The sequence below is a fragment of the Chrysemys picta genome, chromosome 4 (genome assembly GCF_011386835.1).
Source record: "Chrysemys picta bellii isolate R12L10 chromosome 4, ASM1138683v2, whole genome shotgun sequence".
In the NCBI taxonomy this organism is placed as follows: domain Eukaryota; kingdom Metazoa; phylum Chordata; order Testudines; family Emydidae; genus Chrysemys; species Chrysemys picta.
In genome coordinates, this window is record NC_088794.1 from 135,032,649 (window position 1) to 135,038,450 (window position 5,802).

Here is a 5,802-nt window from a genome sequence, read left to right on the forward strand (position 1 = left end):
TGGAACTTTGTTAATGAACACCGTTTTCTTTATTACCGATTTCGCGGTAAAGTGTTGAAACTGGGACGCAGACTGTGGTGCGGAGCAGGCATAGTGATGGAAAGAACACTTCTAAACTCGAGGAATGACAGGCTTCTGCTCCTAGAGTGGTCCGCAGTGGTGGACTGGTTGTTTCAACGGAGCCTGCCACCCCTCCTTTTAGGGACTCTGTGTGTGGAGGCTGTGAGACTTTGTGGCAGGGGAGGACAGTTACAGATCCCCTGCTGCGTGGCTCTGTGATCCAGGATAAGGACCGCTGCATAAGATCTCTATCCGCCCTCCCCTGCCACAAAGTCACATGCCCCCCCCACCACCACCACAGAACATGAAAACCACCTCCCAGACTGACCAGGGTGCCTAGTGACTGCAATGTGTGTGTGACCGTCTGCTGAACCTGCCTCTGTGTCTGTACCCTGGTAAAGGTGACTGTCCTCTCCAATTACCAACCCCCTTCAAACACAGTCTCCCCTAAAAGAACACGATGGAAACAGTAATTAACAGAAACTTATCTTTTATTAGCAACTACACAGTTAGGGGATGAAACTGGGACGGGGGCTTGGGTGAGGCGGGAAGGAAAGGACTTATCAAATTTTTCGGAATGAGAGCCTTCTGGTACTTGAGCGGTCTGCAGGGGTGGAATGACAGTTTTCACGGCCCCTGCCGCCCCTCCTTCTTGGGACTTTGGGTGAGGGGGGTATGGGAATTTGTGGCGGGGGAGGGCGGTTAGAGATAGACTGCAGCGGGGCTCTGTCCTCCTGCTTCTGATCCTGCAGAACATCTACAAGGTGCCGGAGCGTGTCCGTTTGCTCCCTCATTAGTCCAAGCAGCGTTTGAGTCGCCTGCTGGTCTTCCTGCCGCCACCTCTCCTCCTGTTCGCTGTGTGCTCGCTGGTATTGTGACATGTTCTCCCTCCACTGGGTCTGCTGGGCCGCATCGGCTTGGAAGCAGCCCACAAGTTCTGAGAACATGTCGTCCCGTGTCCTTTTCTTTCTCCACCTAATCTGCGCCAGCCTCTGCGAGGGGGATGCCAGGGTAGGTCGGGAGACAGTCGCAGCTGTGGGATGAGAAAAAGGGAGTGAATTCCTCACAAAGATAATTTTTTGTCAACAATGAACATAGTCTTTCTCTGTGAACAAGACCATGCACAGCACCTATCACATGCGCACTCAGGACAAGGTTGAATTTTCGGCCTTCGCATTCAGTGCCTGGGGTCTTGCAGTGGAGATCAGACAAGCAGGGCAGGACAGCGGAATTCGGGTAGCAGGCTGACATGGTAAGCCGTAGACTTTTGGCTGCTTAAAACTTAAGTTAGAGCAGTGCCCTCCTTTCACGTTCAAAGCAATGCTCCTATCATTGGCCAGTTCCTGCTGCCGGCAATCCGGCAAGCATGAACTCTGCCCCATCCCACCCCCTCGTGGCTGTCCCGGGGAAAGATCCCTGTATGCTGCCCCTCTCCCGCCTCCATCGCGTGGCTGTAAACCGCCGTTGACAGTTCTGTAAAGGAACAGGCAAGCAGTCCCAATAGTAACATTTCCCTAATTCTAAGCAGGTCACCATGAGCGACATCACTCTGCTGAGAATTTCTGAGACTGAGAAAGAACGCATGCTGCGTGAAAGCCAGCAAAAACCAGGGCCATATGCCGCCATGCTCTGCAAGGCAATGATCCCAGAGTACTTGATGATAGCCTGGCGAGGAAAAGTTTCCTACCACGGAGGACACAATAAGGCCACTCTCCCCAGGAACCTCATGCAAAGGCTTTCCAATGACCTCCAGGAGAGCTTTGTGGAGATGTCCCATGAGGATTTCAGCTCTATCCCCGGACATATAGACCTTCTTTTCCAGTAGCTTCACTGGCAAGGACTAAAAAGTAGAGCGCCTAGGACAAACTAATCATGATAAACCCATTGTTAATATTCCTGTTCTGTTCAAAATAAATGTTTACATGTTTAAAACACTTACCGACTGATCCTTCCCCTGATTCAGGGTTCGGGTTAACGGCTAGGGACGGTTGGTAGGGGATCTCTGTGAGGGTGATGAAGAGATCCTGGCTGTCTGGGAAATCAGCGTTGTAAGCGCTGTCGACTGCCTCGTCCTCCTCCTCACCTTCCTCATCTTCCCCGTCAGCTAACATCTCTGAGGAAGCAGCCATCGACAATATCCCATCCTCAGAGTCCACGGTCAGCGGTGGGGTAGTGGTGGCGGCCGCACCTAGGATGGAATGCAGTGCCTCGTAGAAACGGCATGTCTGGGGCTGGGATCCAGAGCGTCCGTTTGACTCTTTGGTCTTCTGGTACGCTTGTCTCAGCTCCTTGATTTTCACGCGGCACTGCGTTGCATCCCGGCTGTATCCTCTCTCTGTCATGGCTTTTGAGATCTTCTCGTAGATCTTTGCATTCCGTCTTTTCGATCGCAGCTCCGAAAGCACGGACTCATCGCCCCACACAGTGATCAGATCCAAGACTTCCCGATCAGTCCATGCTTGGGCCCTCTTTCTATTCTGAGATTGCATGGTCACCTCTGCTGGAGAACTCTGCATCGTTGCCAGTGCTGCTGAGCTCGCCACGATGTCCAAACAGGAAATGAGATTCAAACTGCCCAGACAGGAAAAGGAATTCAAATTTTCCCGGGGCTTTTCGTGTGTGGCTGGTCAGATCATCCGAGCTCGGACTGCTGTCCAGAGCGTCAGAGTGGTGCACTGTGGGATAGCTCCCGGAGCTATTAGCGTCGATTTCCATCCACACCTACCCTAATTTGACATGGCCATGTCGAATTTAGCGCTACTCCCCTCTGTGACAGGGTTGGGACTCACCACCGTAGCGTCTCCTACTGGTCGTCTCAGGGAATCGGTTCGATCCAGTAGAGTGCCTCCTTCTGGTGGTGTCCCGTCTGTCATCCCGCCAGAGGTTGGCGTGTGGAGCCGCTGTGCCCCCGACGCACAGGGTCCTCTTTCTGGACCACTGCCCTCCGACAGTGTCCTTCTGTCCATTCGCGCCCCCTTCCGGGGGGGGGGGGGGGGGGGAGATGATCAACAGTCCCACACCTTTAAGTCTGATCCCTACAGTCCAGGATCTGGCGTGGTTCTGGCTGGCCACTCCCTGCGGCCTATAGCTGAGTGTATGGCCAAAGGGAACAAAAAGGGGGGAACCCAGGCCCGCCCACTACTCTGAGTCCTGGTCCAGAGGCCCTCTAGCGACAGCCTTGCTGTCCTCCTTCTCCTTCCTCCTCTGACTGCTCCTCTGGACCGCTTCCCCAACGGCCCTCCTTCCCGCTAGGTCCTTTCCTACAAGGCCGGCCGCCTGGCAGGCTACGGAGTAGGACCTTCTCCCGCTCTCCAAGGCTGGCCTGCACAGTGCTGTCCGTGGTGCTGGCCTCCCAGCTCTGGAGACAGACCTTCCCCTCTGAAGGCCTGGGACAGACTGACTGCTCTCGCCCTGAGCAGTCTTTTATATGGCTGAGCTGGGCCCTGATTGGCTGGCCCCAATCTGTTCTCTGATTGGCTCGCAACAAGCCCTTCTCTCATTGGCTGCCGGAATACGCAGGCTCCCGGGCCTGCCGCAGCCCACACTCTCCGGGCATGGGGCAGCCGCCCCACCACACCCTCGTTGGGGAGGAGTACAGAAATCAAATTTAAGAGACCTCTATGTCGAACTAAATAGCTTCGTTGTGTGGACGGGTGCAGGATTAATTCGATTTAACGCTGCTAGATTCGACATAACCTCCTAGTGTAGACCAGGCCATATGCCTCTAACCCAGCCTGAGTCCCGAGCCCTTCTCAGACCACTCACGTCCCGGTTGTGACACTAGCACACCACTTTGGTGCTGGCAAGCCCACTATTGGGGTCATGGTAGTGAAGGTTTGTGAGGCAATTAACCCTGTGATTTACACACAGGTGGTTGGCATAAGAAATGTGCCTGAAATATTTGCTGGCTTTCAGAGGATGGAGTTCCCAAACTGCACTGCGGTCATAGTTTGCCAGTCAGAATGGGCAAGAATGAACCACAGTGGATATCATCTCATCATTCTTCAGGGCATGGCTGACCACAGAGGCAGGTTTCTAAACACAGATAGGGAAAGCACAGGAAAGATTCATGACGCCAAGGTTCTGAGGAGATCTGCCGTGTACTTAAAGTGGGGAGGAAGGACTTTATTTCCCAACAAATGATCTTCTGCTGAAGATCTGCTACCATCTTCTCTGAGACAGGAGGAACAGTGCCTCCAGTTCCGAAAGATGCAGGTGAACCCCATTCAGCTGAACTTCCTGGGGGCAAAGAGGTAAAAATATGGTAAATCTTAAAGTGATCCAAGTTACTGCCACAGGACAGCTGTACAAGGGAGGGCCTAAGTGGGATAGAGACAGTCTCTGCTTGTTTGCATTCTATATCTAAAAGAAAGCGAATGTACCATACGGGCAGTAATACTCCTTCCCTTTACGGATTAAGGTCCTGATCCAGCAAAGCACATAAGCATGTACTGAATTCTAACCACTATATTCTAACCACTGAATTCTATAAGTAGTCCCATTGGCATTACGGCATGGTTAGAGTTAGGCACATGCTTAAGGGCTTTGCTGACTTGTCAGAGCCCAGGATGGATAGTTTATAATGTTTGACATAGTATGTGGTCCTTGTGAGGCTCCTTTGAGCCTTCCTCCCATCGCCAAGAACACTCTAATCTTTGCCCAGCATCTCTCGCTACTCTTAGAAACCCTCCCTTCCCCTTTGCAAAAGATTTTGGGATCACAGTTAGCAGGGCATACTCCCATATATGTCAGGAACTGCTACCATCAGACAGGACTCCCCTATTGTAAGCTGTAGCCCAGACAGGATTTGGTATGGTTGGATGACCTTTTGAATCAGCACTTCATTCCTTCTGATCTAAAATTAGGCTCCTTACCTACAATATAGAAGCTACACTATGACACTTACACAACAGCCTGCATTTAAGCGACTGTTTCAGGGAGGTCAAAGACAAATCTGAACGAAAGATTTTTAAGGACATAAACATTTCTACCTACATAGGGGAGGTTAGTTATAAAAATGGCCCCATTTCCACTGAGAAACTGACAGTTTCAAAACTGTTTTCATGAACGGATGTGTAGTGAGGTTGAGTGGCCTCCCTCCAAGCAGGGAGGGAGGAACTATTACACGCCTCTTGGAGGACATAGCCTAGATCGCCCTGCCCCCCTCACCGGAAGTACCGGGGCATGGCTGGAAGTATAAGAGGCCGGCTCTGTGGCGCAGTTGGGGGAGAGCCTGAAAAGGAGGCGGACGCTCTGCCGGTTGTCCCACGTCCCTGAGAGGACCCTGCATCTGGCTGTTCCCAATTCCCAGACGCTGACGAGGACTGGCCCGGAGTACCTGCTGCTGTTTATCCCGAGGAGTCGGAAGAGGCCTGGAGGCTGCAGGTACCAAACCCCGGGGAAGCAGGAAGTAGCCCAGGGGCAGCCACGGAGCAGCCGGCTGCAGAGCCCGGTGTGACTCAGTCAGCGTGTTGTGGCTGGACCCCCACCGACGCAGGGGCAGCCACTCCTGCCCCTGCCAGGGCCCTGGGCTGGGACGCGGTGGGGTAGGGTGGGCCCACAGCCCCCCGCCACCCCACCACAGGGCAGCTGACCCCCTACACTGTGCAAGGAGGCTCTAGCTCAGGAGAGGAGCTTCTCTTACCACTCACCTGAGAGACTGCTTGCTTGCTGGCTGCCTGAACCCTGCCCCAGGCCAGAGGCAGCCCTAAGAGACTGTTTGTTTTCTGGCGGCCTGAGACC